This window comes from Podarcis filfolensis (assembly GCF_964270895.1).
Source record: "Podarcis filfolensis genome assembly, chromosome: 3".
NCBI lineage: Eukaryota > Metazoa > Chordata > Lepidosauria > Squamata > Lacertidae > Podarcis > Podarcis filfolensis.
In genome coordinates, this window is record NC_139606.1 from 44674193 (window position 1) to 44695256 (window position 21064).

Genomic DNA, 21064 nt, shown 5'->3' on the forward strand with positions numbered 1-21064 from the left:
ATTGTGTTTTAATTTCAAAACCCACTTTAGGGTGGCGGGAAATAAAGTAAGTAAGTAAGTAAGTTCTTATGAAAATTTGACAACATTTTAAAACAAAGTTCTCCTAAAATACACCTTTTTGCATGCAATTTTGTCCAATACACATGTTTTTGAAAGCATTTTTTTCTTAATTTTTAATGCACACTTGGCCCTAATATACTCCCCTTTCACACATTTTTGAAGTTGGAGAACTGCATTGCAGCATGTATAGAAGTATGAGCTTTGAAGGATAGCTGTGTTTCAGTTCACTTATTGTTTTGGGAAGCAAACTGAACCAAATTTCTCCCCCATCCCTACTCAACCTAGTTCTCTGGGAAAGGGCATGATACAAACGTTAAAATAAGTAAATATATTTGTCTAGCTGCATTACAGAATTAAGTAGAAAGATGTGAGCATTTCAAGTGTGACTCAATAATCACAACAAGCACAGAGACCTGGGTAATGGGCATGAAATGAATACTGTATTTTCTCTAAGATTGCACTTGAACTTGCTTAATTTAACTATGGCAAGCAGTTTATTTTTAGATTATGGATTATTTCTCTTGATGCTCCCCACTCTTTTCTCACTGCATATGTACATGCTAGAGAACAGGCTGGCAGAATTTTTACCTCTGGCTTGATTCCTATCTCAAAACACAAGCTTATTTGATTGGTGTGGTGTATCTTAAGACTCTTTAAAAGATAAAAATAAGTAAGCACTGCATCAGACTTCCTTGTTTGTTTTGCTTCAGAGAAGGGAGGAGAGGATAACCGTGGAAGATATTTCCAAGCCAAGAGGCAATGGCAGTTCTAATTGTTCATGTGAAACTCTGCACATTTGTTGACAATGCTGCATTAATCTTTATCTGCAAATACATGTTTTCGTGAAATGCAGGTGAATGCAGTCAGGTAGATACTCCCAAGAGCTATCTTTTAATGTAAAGCGTTGGACCCAAAACAAAGCTAGAATAATCCAGCACCTCTTTTCTGTGCTCAGTATTTGTCATACTAATCCATTCATTTCATTTTATGTGAAAGGGTGTGGTTTGAGCAAGGAGAATGACATTGGATTGAATCTAGTCATCCCCTGAGATGGTGAAAGAGACTAGAGGGGAAAGAAGCAATGTTACTGGAATATATTCTCCAGTGCTGCACAACAGCTATCTTGACATAAAGGGGTGTCATGAATTTACCACATATATGATTTGTAAAAGCCACCATATGGCCAATCAATTCATCCTTAAGACTGTGCAATGCATGAGTTTGGTATGGAATTTTGTTGGGGAGGGAGTGGAAATATGACCAGCAGGAGAGGTACTGTTATTGTTGACGGGGAGAAAGAAAAAAGTGAAAAACAAATTCTGGGGGGGGCGGGGGGGGATCAATATCCCCTCTAGTTCCATTAGAACAGGGACTTCTGGACTATCTGTCTGTCTAAAAAGTTCAGGAAAAGGCACATGCTATAACAGATTATGACAGATTTTACTTTGAGCAGCAATATGTGATGCATGCATTATGAATAAATTACTGTGAAAATGTAGTATAAGACGTTAGCCTTTACAGTTTTTGAATGAGCCAGTCACACTTTGTTTTAGTATTGATAAACCAGATGCTTTGAAATATGGTCCAGAACCTGAACCTCTAACCACCAAGAAAATATCTCACCATTTCTAATATTTGCTCAATGTTGGGTGGGGAAAAAACCCTTCAACCAAATCCAGATTAATCTACTCTTTTTCACCCTGTTTCCTGCCTCTTTGGGAAAAACAGCAACATTTGGAATACACTCCCCCCCAATCTAATTTTCAGTTTTTCTGTAAGATGGTCTCATGTAGAATGGCTTTGTAGAATTTGGATTTTCATCAGCCAATGTGGCTTCACTGGTGTAATCTCATTGCAGAGGCTATAATAGGGTTGCAGGACTGGCTCAAGACATTGTGCTGCTTCAGGCAAAGGCTGATATGATGCCCCTCTAGCATTCCATGTAAACAGGATGATAGAACTGGTAGTTGAATCTTCCTTGAATACTGGTTTGTTTCCCTGCAACAACTGAGGGAGGCAGGCTACTTCAGAGGGCACAGAGGAGGCTGTGTTGCCCACACAGCTGTGGCCTCCAGCACCTCCAGCATCTACTTCTTGAGATGGATGCTTAGCTCAGGCCTGAGGGGTGGGAGTCAGTAGGAGGCGTGCCAAACCCATAAAATGAGTTCGTTCACAGAAAAGCCTACAGAATGACAGGGCTTTTTCTGCTTGTCATTAAAATGGCTAGATGGGTGCCGGAAGGTAAAAAGCTTTAAATGTTTTAAAATTAGATGATAATAGTGCCACATCAGTGTGCTTTACAGACCAGTGAAAACAGTATGGGAGTTCAGCGGGGTATGAGTTTGCTGTCCCACTGCTGGGAAAAAGAGATCCCTCTTGAGAGAAGATGCCGGGAATGCACGCAACAAACGTGCATTTATCACACTGAACACTGAAGCCTTTTCTTCTGGGCAGTAGTGGTCCAGGTGGCAGAGCAATTTGTCTTTGTGCTTGGTTTTGGCCTTTGTGTGCAGATAAAGCACATTTCTTGCTCATTTTCATATCCACGTGTCTTTCTTGGGTGGCTTGAAATGTGGACCTGTTGAACACAAATCTGTTTTAACTGTTTTTAATATTGTATTTTTCAATTGTAACCTGCCCTGTGACCTCATGGAGGGCAGATTAATAATAATAATAATAATAATAATAATAATAATAATAATAATAAATATTTCTTCAGCCCAGCTTCCCTAAACCTGTCTCAGGAAACCAGTGGTGTATGAACTCCTGTAGTTCTACAGGTTACAATTTTCAATAATTGTTAAAGGGAAGTCTTAGAAAAACCTGTGGTTTTCTCAGGGCTTTTTTTCAGCTGGAACAAACCAGAGTTCAGTTCCAACACCTCTCAGTTGCATGCCATTGCCATTATAAGAGAACTGGGGAGGCGTTCATGGTGAGTTCCAGCACCTCATTTTCTAGAAAAATAGCACTAGCTTTTCAAGCCCTCTTCTCAAAGTAGCTCCAAACAGAGAGGTAAACATGTAGAGCAGGGGTGGGCGGGCTGCATATCCTGCTCCTGCCTCAATATCATATTGGCGCTGCCTCAAAATTTGTGCTTGGGGCGGAACTTTTGCAATGGGGAGGCTATGCACAGCAATGGCATTATACAGTTCACAACTAGGCTAATTCTTCCTGGTCCCTGACAACTCTAGGATCCCTACACTGATAATGCTGGCTCCCTTCGGTTGGTTTCACCTTAGTCATCTTAAGGGCAGTTTCAAACAACTGTAATATCTGCTTCAGAGTCTTTCCTGGGATAGTACATTGTTCATTGGTGAGGATCAGGGATGAGTGAATCTATCATTTACTGTTCCTCTTAGTTTCCCATTTTTCCAATCTTTAGTTCCCCCACATTTCCACATCAGTTTAAGGTGTTTTTTTTAAGTCCTCATGAAAAATTGTCAGTATTTTAGTGTGAATTTCTCCTAATATATAATGTTTCACATGCATTTTTTCCTAATATACATATTTTTCCAAAGAATTTCCTCAAATACCAGTCCTTTTTGTATGCTAGTTTCATCAACATATGTTTTTATTTATGCGCTGTACCATAATAAACACATTTTTGTAACCATTTTTGGTTGGAGAACTGCATTGCAAAATTTGGAGATGTGTGAAATTGAAGGAATTCTTTGTTTCAGAAAGTGCAAGTTAGGTAGGTCCACCTTATATGTGAAATGAAATGAATTTCTTCTCTCAAGCTAGGATGCAGCAGCAAAGCCCAGCTCACCCTCCTGTATTTGCTACTGGAGAGTTTAGCCCTCCATCCTGCCCTATAGTTTGCTGAGCATCATTTATAGTCCACAGCAGGGGCAGAGAACCTTTCTCAGACTGAGGGCCCCATTCATTTGTATTTCTAAGCATGAGTTAGCCTTACATCACAATAACATATTTATCTCGGAATACAATTTGTAAATCTTTTGTATCGTGAAACAAACTTCAGGGGGATTTTGTGTATTAATGCAGATCAAATATGGAAATGGATGCACCCTAGGAAATATTTCTACTGAAGCATATGGGGAATGTTGTAATATTAATCCTGATTAGAGGCAGTTTCTGATACAGATAAGAGAAAAACATGCTATCCGGATTTCCTTTTTCTTTTCAGACCTACTTTTCTCCTTCAGCTCTGATCGAGGAGGACAGAATGAAGGGCAATATTTGCAATCTATGGGTGGGTTGCATTGTCTGGTGCTATTCCCACTGAAGGATGCTGGAGTGGCACTTTGTGGATCACATTCTGTCCACAACATTCTCTCAAAGCCTAACTCATGTGCCTTGAAATAAATCATCTAAGGGTGGAGCTTTTACAGCTATTTTTACAGCTCATCTACTTATGCAATCTCCTCACACCCTATCTTTAATACCTTAAATGAAATTTCTCCTCAGCAAAGGCAACAACGGAACTAAATAGTGCAGTATGAGCAAGTGACTGATATGCCAGAATAACAAAAACAAGAGCATTAGGAGAAGTTAATGGCTGAGAGATCTGCAGATATCTGCTCTCTGATTAATGGTGGACAAAGGGAGACCCCAGGTTGATGTCCGTTTGGAACAGAGAGGCAATTTTCTGTGATCCCTCCTCCCCCTACAGTCCCCCTGCCATCCCTAAATTTGACTCAGAGGTCTGAGGCAACTTCTAGAGCAGACTTTGGGGTGCACAGGCAAATTTCTGGGGTGGGGAGAGGGGGGTGGAGAGAGAGAGAGAGAGAGAGAGAGAGAGAGAGAGAGAGAGAATGACCTCTTTCTCTGTTTCTCTGTTCTGTTGATGGGTGTCTCCCATCAATTGAATGCCAGTCAACTATGGACTGAATTTGATAGCCTCAGACTGTGATGTGGTTTATACCTTTGTACAATAAGTAAGTAAGTACAGTAAATAGATCGATCGATCGATCGATCGATAGATAAATAAATAAAGCCAATGTGCATTAAAAAGGCCTATGTAGTCTTTTGAAATGATTCTACCAGAATATGGATCATTTGTTGCTGTTGTGGGCATCCGTCTGTCTTGAGAAACAATGGAGTGCACCTCTGAGGGTGAAGTCAAACTGCTGGAGAATCACAGTGCCTGCTGTGGCTGTAGAGACTGATAACTTGTAACTGCTGCCTCCTATGTTTCTGCTGCAATAGCAGCAGCTGTCTGATAAGTGTGATAATTTATTTAATTATTAAATAAATAAATAAATTTATATACTGCCCTTCATCAAGAGATCCCAGTGCAGCTCACAGAATAAAATACAACAACAACAACAACAACAACAACAACAACAACAACCCTTTATCAGGAAGTCCCAATGTGGGTTACAATAACTTAACACTCAGAGTTAAAACAGATTACAGTCATGGGAATAGGCTGGCCCCTAAAAACACACATCTTACGTGTCAGGCAGTAAAGAGTTGCATGTTCATCATTTATTGAAAGCTGTATAGTGAAGAAGCTAGATGAACCTCTGCGGGGAGGGAATTCCACAACTTATGAACCTCTGTCGGGAGGGAATTCCACAACTTAGGTGGCGCCACGGATAAAGCCCTTTTCTGGGCCACCCCTCACAACAGAAGTTGTGGAACTACCAAGAGAGCCCCTTCTGCTGATCTTAACACCTGAGGGGTGTGTGTGTGTGTGTGTGTGTGTGTGTGACTCTCCAATATTTGGGGGCTAACTTGTTTAGGGCTTTAAATGCTAGTGCGGCCCAGAAATGAACTGGCAACCAATTATAATAATAATAGTACAGTTCCCATGAATTGTTGAGGTGGGGAAGGAATGTGCTTTAAATGCATGGTGTGCACCCAGTGTAACACAACTACCCGTCTGAAATCTTTTTTTAATATCTTTAGCAGATGGGTGTGTTATTCTCCATATTGGGTGGAAGAGGATCTCCCACTGATCTCAGTTTGTCTGACTAGCATGAAAACTGTATAAACGGCACACTTAGCACTGGAGTTCATCTGCATGAACTAGGCAACAGCAGTATAATTTATATTCTAATCCACAAAGTCTCACGTCACGTTGGCATAGTGTCAACCCTTGGTGTGAAACGGCTTGCAACTTGCTCTCTTCCGTCTGGGCCTCATTACCCAGCCTCTTCTAAATAACCGGCATCTTAGCCTGCACATTAAGACATAGAAAGTCACTGACTGTGAATCAGAACTGATGTGACTGTTGCTTTGTGTAAGGCTTTAGATGTTTTCCTAAAGGGATTACCACTCAGCCATTAAACAGTGTTAGAAATGCTGATGTCACTCAGCAAGTTAAGGAGAATACATATCCTTACAATCCCAAAGAAAAAAAGCACACCATTTATTTGGCTCCATTTTTAGCTTTCTCTTCTTGTTAGGTGGGGGGAAATCCACCAGTATATTTCAACAAGGAAGAAGTAAAGACTGGATCTTTCTTTCTTTCTTTCTTTCTTTCTTTCTTTCTTTCTTTCTTTCTTTCTTTCTTTCCTTCTTTCTTTCTTTCTTTCTTTCTTTCTTTCTTTCTTTCTTTCTTTCACAATGAGTTCACTGAAACTTCATTATACTTTTCCTGATTGTTACTGGGGGAAAAACACTTTTGCTTTTGCAAAAAGCAACTGCATGGGTACGGATTGGTGCTATTCTTTAAAAATCCTGACCAAGCAAGAGCCTTGGTCAACTGTAGCATTCCCCAATGGATTGAACTCTTGCCCTTCACTCTATTATCTCCCCCTGCCTGCTGCAGTAAGCATGATTTCAGGTGTGCTGGTCAGCACAACAGAAAGGAGGAGGTGAAAACAGGCTGTAGAATAAACAACAACTGATCTCTCTCTTAATCAGGGAATGTAAAGAAGCCAATTTCTAGGTTGCAGCAGACAAACCTAGGTATGATGCATCAAACCAAAATGTCTGGGTCTGTTGGAAATGCAACACCAGAGATCAGCCAGTTTGTGACTTAAGGGTAATCTGTTATCAGTAAGTCAGCTAACCAAGAGCGGTGGTGGTGGTGGAACTGTTGCCAGGCAGAGTGGCCTGATGTTTGCTGCTGTACTGTATGCCCTGATTGCTGTGCAGTTCTGAGGGAGCGTCTCCTCTGTCTTTTTAGTTGAATGCCTACTTGCTATGTTCAAGGCCTCAAGACAAAACTTCTCTGTTTATTTCTTCTCAGATTGTACACAGCTTTTGTTTCATTTCCTCAGAAAAATGTTACTGGGATTTCTTTTCTCTCTGAACTCTATATTATTTAAGCACTTTTGCAAACATGGAGTTCTAGTTGCTGTATACTGCTTACTTGAGAAATAGTTTCTATGAGCTTCTAAGGTGGACAGATATAGAAGATTCCAGCATCTTCTGTAGGAATGTCTACTGGACTGGATATATGGTCTTTGTAGCAGTGCATTCCCTTCTGATCTAGTCTCCTGCAAAGGACTATATAGATGGTCCAGTGAGCACTGACTAGCCTCCTAGTTTACCTTCCCAATGGCTGCTAAATATGCATGAAACACTTCTAAGGAACATTCTTCCCTGTAAGCGAATGGGGTCATTTCCAGAGAGAGTAAATGATATTGCAAATGGGAATGGGATTTGGCTCACCAATCTGAACTCATGTAGAAGTGATTGTGGTGATCACACACAAAATGGGATAGAATTCATTAGACAGTCTTTCTATACAGTCTGTGGTTATATATAAAAGTGTGACTTGGCTCTGTTTATGGAAAAAAAAAGAGATTTATGTGTTTATGTAGCTGACAGAATCCAATGATGTGCCAATTTCTTTTCTTCTTCATCGTTTCAATTGCCACAAGTGCAGTTTCTTTTTAATTCCATAGGATAGCTTGAAAATGGGGGTAATATACCCAAGGTAACACGAGTACCATTATTTTAATTATGTTTAACTACAAACGAGTGCAATCATGCTCTAATGGGAAGCATTCAAGTATCTCCTCAATAAGAGATTTAGAGACAGTAGATGTGATCATAGTCTTCTGTGGAGTGAAGCGTTCCACCACTGAACATAAGCAAAACTGCAAAAAAGCTCAGTCCCCTTTCAATTAAATAGTCAATGAATATGTTAACTTATAAATATCATTTATTTACCACAGAGTTGATTGCACCTGAAGAGAATTTCCACAATGCAACCAATGCTTTCCTACTTTTTAAGCTTTTCCTCAAAACGTCAATAACACTATTAGAATAATGCAACTTTAAATTGTAGTTTCTTATTGCCACAGAACTCTAATGCAGCTCTTGAAGGGATTTAATGGGGTATTGTGTTAAACAGCTAATGAAACGAGTGAAAATGACTCTATACATTGCATACATATGCATGAGAAGCGTATTCCCTCACACTCGGTGCCTTAGCACAGAATTTCCTGAGCACACAATTCATTCTTAAAACAAGTGTGGAACTTAACTTTAAAAGGCTTCCTAGATTGCCCCAAGAATCTCACCCAGAATCATACCTTTGGCGAATTAAACAATTGATAGCTTTTTATGCTATGTGTGGGTTTTTGTTTTGTTTGGTTACTATGTTATGCATTTCTGTGTTTTTATATTGTAAACTGCCCTGTGATCCTTGGCTGAAGGACGGTATAGAAATGTAATAAGTAAAAGCTAAATAAAACCTCATAATATGTGCCATTCATTCCAATATAACACTTCAAACTAAGCATAGTATTTGATATTCTGCCTACTTATGTTTCTGGCCCCACGCGACACTGGTATATGATGCCCCCTAAAATGGTTGCCCAGAAGGAAACATGGCCCTCAGGCTTAAAAGGGCTCCCCATCCCTGTTTTACATTGCCTTGGTAAGTTTGTAAGTGAATATGATCTTATGCAGTTGCCTTAACTCACATTCTCCCTTCACCATTTAATATGCCTGTGTGCTTGGAGACAAGCACAGATTTCACCTGCTCCCTGTGTGAAACCCTGATAAGGTATGGGTCTCTTCAGAGTAGTGTCACTGATTTGGAAACATGGGCTTGTGGAAGAGCTGAGGGGATGGGTGACAGTCAAGACCTTATCAGGATTACACAGCAACCTCCTGAAATATGTTCAGCTCAACTCCAGCTGCCATAAAATACTCAACCTACTTTTTGACATGCAGTATAGGTGGCCCTCAATAATGGAATCATATGAAACTTGTAATGCTAGAGAAGACATAAGAAACACTGATTTTGTGCAATTTTGTGAGCTGGTTTTTGTTCACGCTTCTTCATCCAGAAAGCCTTCTAAAACCCACCCCCTCCCTTTCCAGTAGCAGGAGATTGAGAAATGAGAAAAAAAATATTTCACTGCTTGCTAACCATAACTGCCAGTCATTGTAATGTGTTGTTGTCTTGTGATTGGCACCCCACTACTTCCTCCCTTAGTTGAAAAGGATTTTGGCTGCCTCATTCCTGAGGGCACCACAGGGTCACTTTAAGAGTCAGGCACATGATAGCTATAGCGTCAGAATTCCTATACTTGGAGAAAAGCAACAACACCAAGCCTTTTCAGATAAATGAAGCAGTTGCCTGTGATGAAGATGTCGGTTTCCACAAGGTTAGCACACCACCCCCACACAAACTTTTTCTGTTTCAAACACTCCCCAAAGCATTGGGGGAGCCTACTAACATTTTACAGACCTTGGGAATTCATTTTGTCTTCATATGTTCTTCATTCCCTAGGCATAGGATGGAGCTCTATAAATTAATTGTCTGTTTCTGTAAGCAGCCCCCAGTGCAGATGGAGGTTTGATTAGCATGTGTGTATCCTGCTGACGTCTGTCCACTGCCCCAGCCACTTTGACAAACCCAGCCACCGAGTGGCATAGGCTTCGCGGTCATTAACATTCTTTAGCTCTCCAGGAAATATACATGAAAGGCTAGCATTTCCATTAGGCGAGGCAATGCTTGCAGGAAATAAAGACTGACATATTCTCACTGGTAACTGAAGCAATCCAATGTCCTCCAAACAGAAAGTCATTTAATGAGGGAAGGCATGACCTGGCTTTAGACAGCTAATGACTGCTCTGTGTACAGAATATCTCCCAATGGAGCAAAAGTTTATTGGCATGAAAAAACAATCCTCCAGGTTGTGTGTATATATATATATATATTTTAAGGGTTATTTTGGTGCTTCTCATAATCATGCTTTCATACTTCAGAACCAGAATGTTGTTTGTAAAAGTAATTGAAAAAATGGCTGCCCACAAAGTGCTATTATTTTACAAAAACACAAAAGCATTAAAAAAATAAACAAGTCCAGCACAATAGTCTTGTACATTGATCACATTTTAACTTCAGTATTGTGTGCTAATATATTGTTGTTTCTCTACCAGATTTGAAAAATGACAATTATTTGTACTCCTGACAACTCTTCCTTCCTTCATTCCTTCCTTCCTTCTTTCCTTCCTCTTCTCCCCAAATGGCCTGAGTATGTTAGTAATTGTTTTGATTGTTAGTGGTCTTATTGTTTAATTGCCATTTGTTGTGTTTTAAGTTATTGAGCAGTAGAAAGATATAAGTGTTTAAATAAATGTTTGTGGGTATCTATCTAGCTACTGCCTGAAACCCACTCTACACCAACTGAAAGCAGTTCTGGGTTTCAGTCTTTCTCAGCCTTACTTGGAGATGTTGGGGATTGAAACTAGAACCTCTTGTGTGCAAAACGTGTCCTTTAAATGTTATTACCTCAAATGCTTTTGAAGAAACAAAGTCATATTTGGAAGTGCTCTTGTGTGAACTGATGGAGTCTTAAGCCATATTTGGATAGTTCCCTTCACATAATTACAGTGCTATGATGGGTGTGTGTGTGTGAAGGCATGTTTCCTGGCCCCACAGGGGTGGCATGTCCCATTTCACCAGCTGAGGCAAAATGGGCATGTACTACTTCCTGCCCTCCTGCTACACTGCAGCCCCCACTTACGCTGCATGCCGGAACACCCCCCTCACCAAACTTGGCAAAAGAGGAAACGCTTCACAAGGAGTGAAGAAAATGAACAGCAACGCTGTGTGCTGGAATGCCCCATGGCAAGAGGGGGCTTTCTGCTGGCAGCAGAAGCAGTGGGGCAGGTGGGATGGGGCCTCTTGTTCTTCCACTGCCTGAGGCAGCCACTTCACCTCGCCTCATGGGCCAGCTCTGTGGCCTCAGCTCCTCTGCCACATGCTTGTTGGCCAGTCCATGCGCCTCTCACTTGTGTGATGGGGGATGCCGTAATAGGGCTTTACTTCTGAGTAAATTTGCATGGGTGGGGGGATGAGATAGAAAATAGCATAGGGCTCCTGCATCTGTAATAGTTGTGTAGAAGGGGGAAGTCGAACGGGTGTAGCTTGCCATGTTGGCTATACCAGCTAAAATTCTGTCTTCTACAAAAATATTAAATTTAGTGCCTGGTCTCTTTTACATCTGGCCACTCTAATACATGGGGAGATAGTAACATATATCCTGGTCCTTGGGATGTAACATCTCCCGTTTGTATTCTGTTTGACTACACTATTCATGTTAAATAAATGCAGTATGCTAATAGAAGCAATGATGGGTTTGCCAAGTACTCTGTTCAAGCGTTGCAGGTTTAACATTTTTTGGGTTGTTTTTTTTTTGGGGGGGGGTAACTTGAAGTCCTACAACTATCTGCAGTCAGCTTGAATTTGTCCCATCTTACATGTAACTGAGAAATCCCTTTGGTTTTCAGTAGAGGACTAGATTTGCTTGGAAGATTTTGACACTTATTTTGGAAAAAAGCTTTACAAGATATAGTTCCAACATGATGTATCTAATTCCTGGTTCGCCAGCTTGCTCCCTTTTGCTAGGTCTTTAATCTGCTCTATGTGAGTGAACTGTGTTTTACAGATCAAGTGAATTAATGCACTAAGTTCTCTGGTGGTGGATTTCAATGCCTTCATGTACAGAGAACTTGCTCGTAAAGTGTGGCACATAAAGGAAATGTATAACAGACCTCCATAAAGTTAAATCTCCTAGTACAAGTAAACTCTTATCAATGGTAAGCTTTAAAGAGCCATCTCCAGAAGCTGGACTGGATTGAAACTTCAGAATAACTCTTATGTTCTAAGATTTACAGTCCATTAGGAGATCTATTTAATATTTCCTTTCCTTGGCGCCTAATGGCCCTTTAAAAAAATGTGAATGCCTATTAACCACAAAAGTGACTCATAGCACTTTAAAAAGTGGATTATTGCATGCAGTGGGACAATGACAACTCCTGGTTCTGCTTCTCTGTTATAATACCCCTTTGAAGTAGTGTTCTAGCGATTTGTATGTTCACAAAGGAAATCATAACTGACATCTTGTTTGAGATAGACATACCTGTTTAGGGCATGGTTGGGGAAACTTTGGCCTTCATTTTGTTTGTTTGTGCAGCTTTAAGCATAACAACTACGTTAGCAATCTGGCCCACTATCTTGCATCCTCCATCCACAGTCATTGTGGGGCAAGGAAATGGTGGAGAATATTCAGGTAAAATTCTGCAAAGTGATCTTCTTGGGGGGCGGGGAGAAAAAGGAAAGGTCAGACATTTTCTCTGAGGAGTATCATCCTGGAAATGTTGACTCGGCTTTAGTAGTACCAGAGAGGAGAGCACAGCAGATCCTGGTTCACAGGTGTGCTTCTTAGGTTGCAGTTCTTAGGTTTTCCGGCAGTCTCAGCTAGCGAAAAAGAGCATCAGTGGGGGAGTCCTCTGCTTCAAGCCAGCTGAATGCCCTGAATCAGGGTGTTGTGGGGATGGGGCCTCAAAAACCCTCAGGCCTCTCTGCTGTCCCAGCCCTGGAAGTGATGCACCCCTTCTGGGGCTATGCATGTGATGGTGGTTCTGTCACTCCAGTTTTCCACAACTGCTGTTAGCATGCCAAGTTATGCACACCTTCATATGGGTAAAGTGCATGGATTACAGTGAGACTTGCATTTGAGTTAGTGTGCAGTGAAATTGGGCTGTCTTGTCACTACACTGCATTGGCTTCTTAGTGGCCCAGCACAATCATAAAACCAACTTCTGTCAGTAATGGGGCCATTGCATTGTTTGACTTTTTTGCCATCACTTTCATTTTTTTACAGCTGCAATGAGGCCTGTAAAGAAGGAAAATTGAGTTGTAACAACAACTTGGATGAATCATTATGTAGCAATAACTTGTAACACTCCTATTATGGCTCTTTTCATGTGCCGGGTAAAATATTGTTGCTGAAAACCCGATTTCCAAATGCATACACTTCCATTATTAACACATTGGTTTGTTTCAAACAACTTCCCTATTAAAAAAATACCATTTTGCAAGATCAGACTTTGGCAGAAGTTTTGAACCCCCAAATCTGAACTGAGACAAATAAAATGAGCCTTCTCATTTGTTTGATTGTGTCTGTGACTATGTATATTGTGTTTTTGTTGGATCTAAGTGATGTTAGATTAAGGCTTTCGATATTGGCTGAAATTCCAGCTAACTGTAATACCCAGACTGAAATTCTTTTTTCTAAGAACTGAGGAAAATAACTCAAATGGTTGCCACCCTTCTTTCATAAGTGAGTTCTGACTAACTCTTGTCTATCTGTATTTGTGAAGCCCTGAAAACATAATGAAGCTATTTCATTAAAATGCATCATTTGAGACTAAAGAGATGTCTGAATCTCTTTGAAAAATGTCTCTTTTGAACATTAAGAGGACAACAGGAAGAAATCCTTCAAGATTTCAATACAAAGAAGATGCTTGAGCCTGAAGGATCAATGTTATACAAAGGTTGGATGCAAGGTATTTTTTTCCAACTTCATTAGTGACTTGGAAAGATGATATTGTTATAGACACATCTGAAGTTGTTAAGAAATAGCTTGCATTTATGTATGGTTTGTAAGAAGAATAGGAATACATGGATGTGTTTACTTTGTACACTCTGTAAATAAAAAAAAGTAAAGTAAAAGAGAAGGAGAAGCTCAGCTGGTGGTAGTTGCTTTGACCTGTTTTTGAAAACATCTGGAGATGCTTCACATTTTCTTCTTTAAAGTATAAGATGAAGGCAGGATCATTGTGATGACTCAAAGAGCTGCCTGTCTTCTCTGGAGTACAAGGAGGAACATGCCTTTTCTTTCTTTTCCTTTTCTTTTTACAAATAGCAACTTGAAAACATTTGTAGCTATTAAATGCTCTGGGAGCATCTGTCTCCATCCTGCCAACAATGATGACTGGGGAAAGTGGTATCTACAGCAGTTTGATATATGCCCTTCCAAACTCTTATTGGCTTGTTAATAAAATATTCTGTGCTGCGCACTGATATCTCAAGCAGAGGTCACCTAAAATGAACAGTGATGGGCTGTGTGTGTGTGTGTGTGTGTGTGTTCTACTCAAAGTTGGATTTTAAGTAGAATACCCTGTATTCTACTCAGACTTGGATTTTAATCTAATTTTTCCGAATTCCTCATTTATTTATTTTTGAATGATAAATATACTCTCCCCACTCTCTTTTAATGCATTTCTGCTTATATCTAGACTATTAAACCTTGGAATGTCTCCTCTTTTCTCTTTCTTAGGGACTGGATTTGGCCAATTACAAGCTGGTGCTGGGAAGCCCGCAAACAGGACATGAGTGCAATAGGTCAAGCCCCCTGAAAAGTGACTAGAAACTACAACGTAAGTCTTTCATGCTTCCATTAAGTTTATGATGGTCACTTGAAATTTCTGTACGTTTTGGCAACCTGTGTATTGACTGCAAGCTGTATGCAGTCACTTCCAGGGATAGGGTTTAGCTTTTTTGCCTGCCATTCAAAAGCTAAATTTTTGGTCAAGAACATAAGAAGAACCTTCTGGATCAGGTCAAAGGCATATTTAGTGCAGCATTCTGTTCTCACAGTAGCCAACGGGTTGCTGATGGGAACGTCGGACTTGCGTTTGACCGAGCGACTCCTCCGGAATCGCCTCTGACAGTGTTTAACGACCTGAGCCTCTGATAAGGCTCCAAGCACATTCCCCCATTACGCAGAGTATCCAACACACAGGGAAGGACGAAATAGGATGAGCTACATGGCTAATTTTATTTCTCTCTACGCAGACAGAAAAGAAACATCCTCTCTCTGTGAGAGCAGAGAGCAAACTGGAAAACAAAAGAACAGGAAACCAGTAACATTACATCCATCTCCTGTCTTCCGTGAGACTGCCAATAGCCTGGAATCTCTGGAAAGCAAAACAGAGTCTTGTGACTCCAAAGCACTGCACAGTGGCAACACACAGAAACCTAACATGGAAATCTATTAGCAGGACATGAGTATGATAGGCCTCTTCCTATTCCACAACAATTGGAATTCAGAGGCAGGAAGACCTTCATGATAAGAAGGCTAAGTTATGGGTATGTACAACAGACTTAATCTTACATACAACAGCAGATTGCTTGGCTGTAGGCAGGGAAATGACACACATAACAACTTGAAACGGCCAACATAAGCCCCAAGGTTGTGTGAGTTGGCTGTGGAACAACTGCACAAACACCCAAATGCTTATTTTTTCCAGATATCCTATTTGGGTGGTGTATTGCTAAATTGAGAACAAATTACTTTCTGCTCTGTTTGCTGAGTCCTCTCCATATGTACTTTGTTAGTTGTTTATGTTCTATGAAAGCTATGAGCCCTTAAAGATGTGAGTGATATGTTTTACCCTCTAGGTTAGTTCACTGTATATAAGGTGTACCTACTAGAGAAGGGAACCCACAGGAAATCCACTACAGGCATGCATTTTCAAAGTTCTTGCAGATTTTTATGGTTAACCATATTTTGGCTGAATAAATATGCTATATTAGTGATGAGGCTAGAAACTATTCATGCGAAATGGAAGAAAGATCCTTAAAAGTTTAAAGATCTTTAATAAAAATCTATTTAATCAAAATACTGAAAAACAACAACACACCAGAGGCAGAGAAACAACAGATAAAACACAACCTTTAAATAAAATGTCAATTATTTAGCATGACAAAAGCTTTCTGGAATTAAAATGTCTTCAGCAACCAATAGAAGACAGCTTCATATGAATGGAGGCCTACATATGAGAATATGTCTACTGCAAAAATGATGTAGGTGGTGCTCTCCCCCCCCCCAAACATTTCTTCATATTAAACATTGCATATGTTGTGTCTGTACTGGGCTGATCCAATACATTATGCTCCTTGGAGTGAATACATAATTCAACTACACTGGCTGTTGAATCTTACTAGTGATGGGACAACATTTGCCAGTGTATATGAGGCCAGCAGGCCAGCTTATGGGACACAGGGCATGCTAGCTTAGGAGGTGCTTGGTGAATAGTGGGAGCTATTGGCACCTTCAGCATCTGCCATCTGAGGCAGCTGCCTCATTCTGCCTTATGGTAGGGCTGGCCCTGTGTGTGCGTATCTATGTGTTGTGGTTCTTTAGCACCAAGGCTCGTTCCCATGTCCTTCAGCACGACTTGGCTGACCTTGCATGTGAAAAATGCACAGTTGCGGAAGATTACATAAATTGGGTTCATGCGCGTACACGCCTCTGTATTTGTTAAATTTCATTTGTTCATTTCACACATTATTATTATTTTATTATTTGTTAAATTTCTATACCACCCTTTATCTGAGGATTGCACAGTGGGTTATAATATAAAAACACAAAAATACATAACATATTAACAAACAAAAACAACCCCCACCCAGTTTAAAAGGCCATAGATTGTTTAATTAGCCAAAGGCCTGGGAGAAGAGCAATGTTTTTGCCTGCCACATAAAGATATGTAACGAAGGTGCCAGGTGGACCTCTACAAGTGGGGAGTCACCACAGAAAAGGCCCATTTTCAAGTTGCCACCCTCCTGACCTCTCACGGAGGAGGCACATGAAGAAGGGCCTCAGACGATGGGTCTGGGTAGGTTCATGTCATGGTTTTCACCCCCACCACCATACACACAGAGGGAATTACCAGCCTTGTAAGAACTGAGTGAAAAAGTCACTTCTTCTTCTTCTTCTTTTTTACAAATAAATTCTAGAAAAGCAATAGAATATAGAATAAGATCAAGACCAAGTATGTCCTGCAAAAGAGAATTTGACTTTGCAGACAACAAATGGGAAGCCAAAGTTTTTTGTGACTTTGAAGCTTTCTGTCTGCCAGTGGGGTGGTAGGGACAGGACTCATTTACAATTCAAATGTGGCTTGGTTAATAAAGGATAATTTGGAGCTGGATGTGCATCAAATATGTCCTCTGGGTTGTAAAGATGGGACCACCCAGGCTTCAGCTAATATTAGTGTTTACATAATGTTAGAAGGAAGCTACTCTCCAATTAAAAACCCACTGTCTAACTAGATGCTAACTGGTTATATACCCTGTAGTCTAAATGTTAATAGCTTTGACCTCGTTCAGCTTTATCTTAATCTGCTTGACAGAGCAAGTGAACTCTTGGTTACACTATCCATGACGATTCCCTTTCCTCTCACAGCATTTTTCTAACAGTGACAGAGCCACCTATTGTAGGCTGAATGAAAGCCTGTCCTCCCCCCACTCCCAGTCCCTGCAGCTATAAGGCTAAGTATATGAATGGCAAAACCCTTGTGATTGACGCTCTTTCAACAAAGGCAGATCCCGTTGACTGATGATAAGAGGCAAAGTTATACAACAGTGTTTACAGAACAGTGCAGGATAGCAAAAAATGAGTGATAAAAGCACTAATCTTATTGTTTCTCTAGATGAGACAGTGACCTTTTGTATTTGCACTTGCACAAGCCCACACATTGTACTCCCCACCCTCTATCTGAGCTTTTGGCTGCAGAAAAAAATTCCAGATTCTGAATGCAAATGTGAGCCAGTACCTTAAGCCACACAGCTTGACTATACTTTAGTTTCGGAAAGCAAAATGCTCATTCTTTAGGATTGTTGTGCTTCTATTTGCTGTAAATCGCCTCTTGCAGAAGATTTACATTAAAAAACAACAACAAACCCTCTACATGTATAGTTGTAAAAGTAATAAAACATATATATCCCTCCTTTCCATCCTCTGATTCCTAAGTTAGACATAATACTGGGCAAGGTGGACTGCCATTAAAGAGGCAATAACATTTTCCTATAGGAAACCAATGGGGTGGGTGTTTGCCTTGCATTGAGTTGTCACCCTGGTTATGGGATGCTGCGTTCATTTCTGGACTTATAATAAAAAGGATAGGGTTTATATATGTTCCACTCATCCTCCAGAAAGACCAAAGTTTTCATCTAATAAAACCATCTACTCACTGCTCAGGCTGAGATCCGACATAATTTCTCACCACCATCAGTTATGTCCACCAATACAGTCTTTCCACTGCATCACACAGGCAGAGCAATGTGTGCAGTGCCTGATAAAGTTCATGGACCAGGTTGGTGCTTCCCTGCCTGCTTGTTTGCTGAGGGTTCTTTTCAATGGTGCTGTCTGTGATGCATTGGGAGAAGATGGGAGAAGATGCATTGGGAGAAGATGGCTAAGTAAAACAGCCTGCCTTCTCAAGTTAGCACCAAGCAAACATTGCTAGTGTTAGCTTAGGAGGATGGAAGTAACTGGGGAGAGGATTCAGGGAGTGGCAGTTATTACTATTTCTGCTGCCCCTAGCATTTGCCCTTGAAGTGGCTGCTTCATTCTTCGTAATGGTAGGGTCAGCCCTGCTCCTGATGCAGATGTGAAATTCCATCCAGATTGCAACATATACCCAAAAGAACCTAGAAGATCATCACTGCGTACATTCAGAAGTGCATAATCTGCTGCAATTGTTCTCCTCACCCAATCCTACTTCCACAGGTGGGTTTCCCTTGCTGGTTTAGGGTGACTCTATAGCTCCTTTCAGGGACGCGGGTGGTGCTGTGGGTTAAACCACAGACCCTAGGACTTGCCGATCGGCGGTTCGAATCCCCATGATGGGGTGAGCTCCTGTTGCTCGGTCCCTGCTCCTGCCAACCTAGCAGTTTGAAAGCACGTCAAAGTGCAAGTAGATACATAGGTACTACTCTGGCAGGAAGGTAAACAGTGTTTCCGTGTGCTGCTCTGGTTCGCCAGAAGCGGCTTAGGCAGGCTGGCCACATGACCTGGAAGCTGTACGCCGGCTCCCTCGGCCAATAAAGGGAGATGAGCGCCGCAACCCCAGAGTCGGTCACGACTGGATCTAATGGTCAGGGGTCCCTTTACCTTTACCTTTATAGCTCCTTTCATACAGTGTTCACATGTTCATACTACTTATGGAGCAGGTGCAGAATCACAGCTCTGGCATCACGATGCCCTGCTGTCTCGGCCCAACACCTCCTTGTATGGAGCTGAAGGTCCATATGTACAGCTGTATGCCAGTAGATGTTCAACACAACATGCTACAATTATGATTCCCAGTTGCATGGTCCACACATGTGCATAAAACTGTATGCCTACAGGTTGCTTCTTTCCAGATCTTCAGTGCTATGTGGGGCAGGGCCAGTGGGACATGGCAGTGTCAGGGCAAGGTCAGTGGTATGATACCACTCCATCAACACGTAAGGTGGATGCATGTAAGATAAGGTATGAAGGGGGCTTATATAATTCAGTGGTGTCTCTGGTAGCAAACATACAATATGGTAACTCTGAAATCGGGCTAAAATGACCATTAATTCTGTATTGCGCCCCTTCACCTTTCTGATCTAAAAACTTACAAAATCTCTCTCCCCCCCCCCCCCGTGCTTATACTGGCGATTTCCTCACAGCTTGTTGCTCCAAATGTGTCTGAGCATTGAAGGACAATGCCATGCTGGCAGGCAAATGCTTTGGTCTCAAGGAGAAATGAGTTGGCAACACTCATGCAACAAACTCACATGATCTGTGGCAGGGCAATTCAACTTCAATTGCTGAATGAACAAAGCTGCTTGCCCCTGCTAACTAGAGATAGGAATTAAGCCACAAAACTAATGAACAGTATGGCAACAAGGATACATTGTCCTTCACTGATTTTTTTTTTTTGGGGGGAAAACTAGCATGTATTCACACTCTGATGGTCCAAAATGGCCACCACAAACCAGATTTTTTCAGTTACCAAAGGTCTGACTTTTATGAGCTGATTTCATCACTGGAAAAAATCTATCTTCACAGAGCCGTACAATTTTCATTAGTTAGAGATGTCCTATGCATTCCCATGTGTTGGCCATTTTAGCCTGTACAGGGGGGTTGGTTGGGAGGAAAAATCTCCCAAGAGTGAAATGCTACATGAAAGAAAGCTTTCCAGTGGGCAACATCTGAGGGACAGAAACAGATGCTTCCATCTGTGGCCAACTAGTTTTAAGTGTTTAGAAAGTTTCTGTGTTCTGCCTTGTTCCACTATATTTAAGGGTCTAGTTCAGGGGTAGCCAATGTGCCCCCACTAATGTTGCTGGACCAAACTTCCATAGTCTCTTACCAAGTTGGATGAGGCTAACGGAACAACGTTCGAGTACATGGGAATTCCATAAGGAGGTAGGAGCAGACACAGGTCAATCTTTTAAAAATACACTGTGCAAATTAGGCACAATTCAAGTGGTGACTTTGATGTGCACACAGTGATGTACCTGTCGGCATGTGTGCAAGCTTTTCACAGAAGATAGAAACGAAGCCCTTAACTATGTGAAACACAGGATTTCTATGCTGGAACTGCTGAGTCACAGCCATTGTGTCAACTTATGTACTGTAAGTAACCAACTGGCATGAGTCAACTCACATAGAGATTCCTCTAGCAATAAAGTAAGGCTCAGATGCTATATAAAACAGTACAGGTCCAGAGCAAATCCACCTGGATTTTGGGCTGAAAGACCAAGGAAAATGTAGGTGCATGGAAGTTAAGTTGTAAGCAAGCACAATTTGTGACACTGCACAACATTATTGCTGATCTTGGGAGATGTCTGTCAAGGCATCAGCCTTAGCTTGTTGGAAATTGCATTAACTCTGTTCTTAAACTGGCAAGTGCTCTAAAATAATAATCTAATAAATGTATATCTCAAGGCAATTCATGTTAAAAAGCAATAAAGTACCAAAATGATCAATAGAACAACGATAAAGCTAATGCATTTCAG

The 21064-nt window shown here is 41.0% G+C and overlaps 1 long non-coding RNA gene across 1 annotated transcript in view; it reads left to right on the forward strand.

Moving 5' to 3' along the window:
• Positions 1 to 18125, forward strand: part of LOC310760257 — a 92510-nt gene extending 74385 nt beyond the window's left edge. The window contains exons 3-4 of the long non-coding RNA XR_014546858.1: positions 14565 to 14664; positions 17478 to 18125. This is a non-coding gene — a long non-coding RNA (uncharacterized lncRNA). The remainder of the gene's footprint in view (positions 1 to 14564; positions 14665 to 17477) is intronic.
• Positions 18126 to 21064: the final 2939 nt, after the last annotated feature.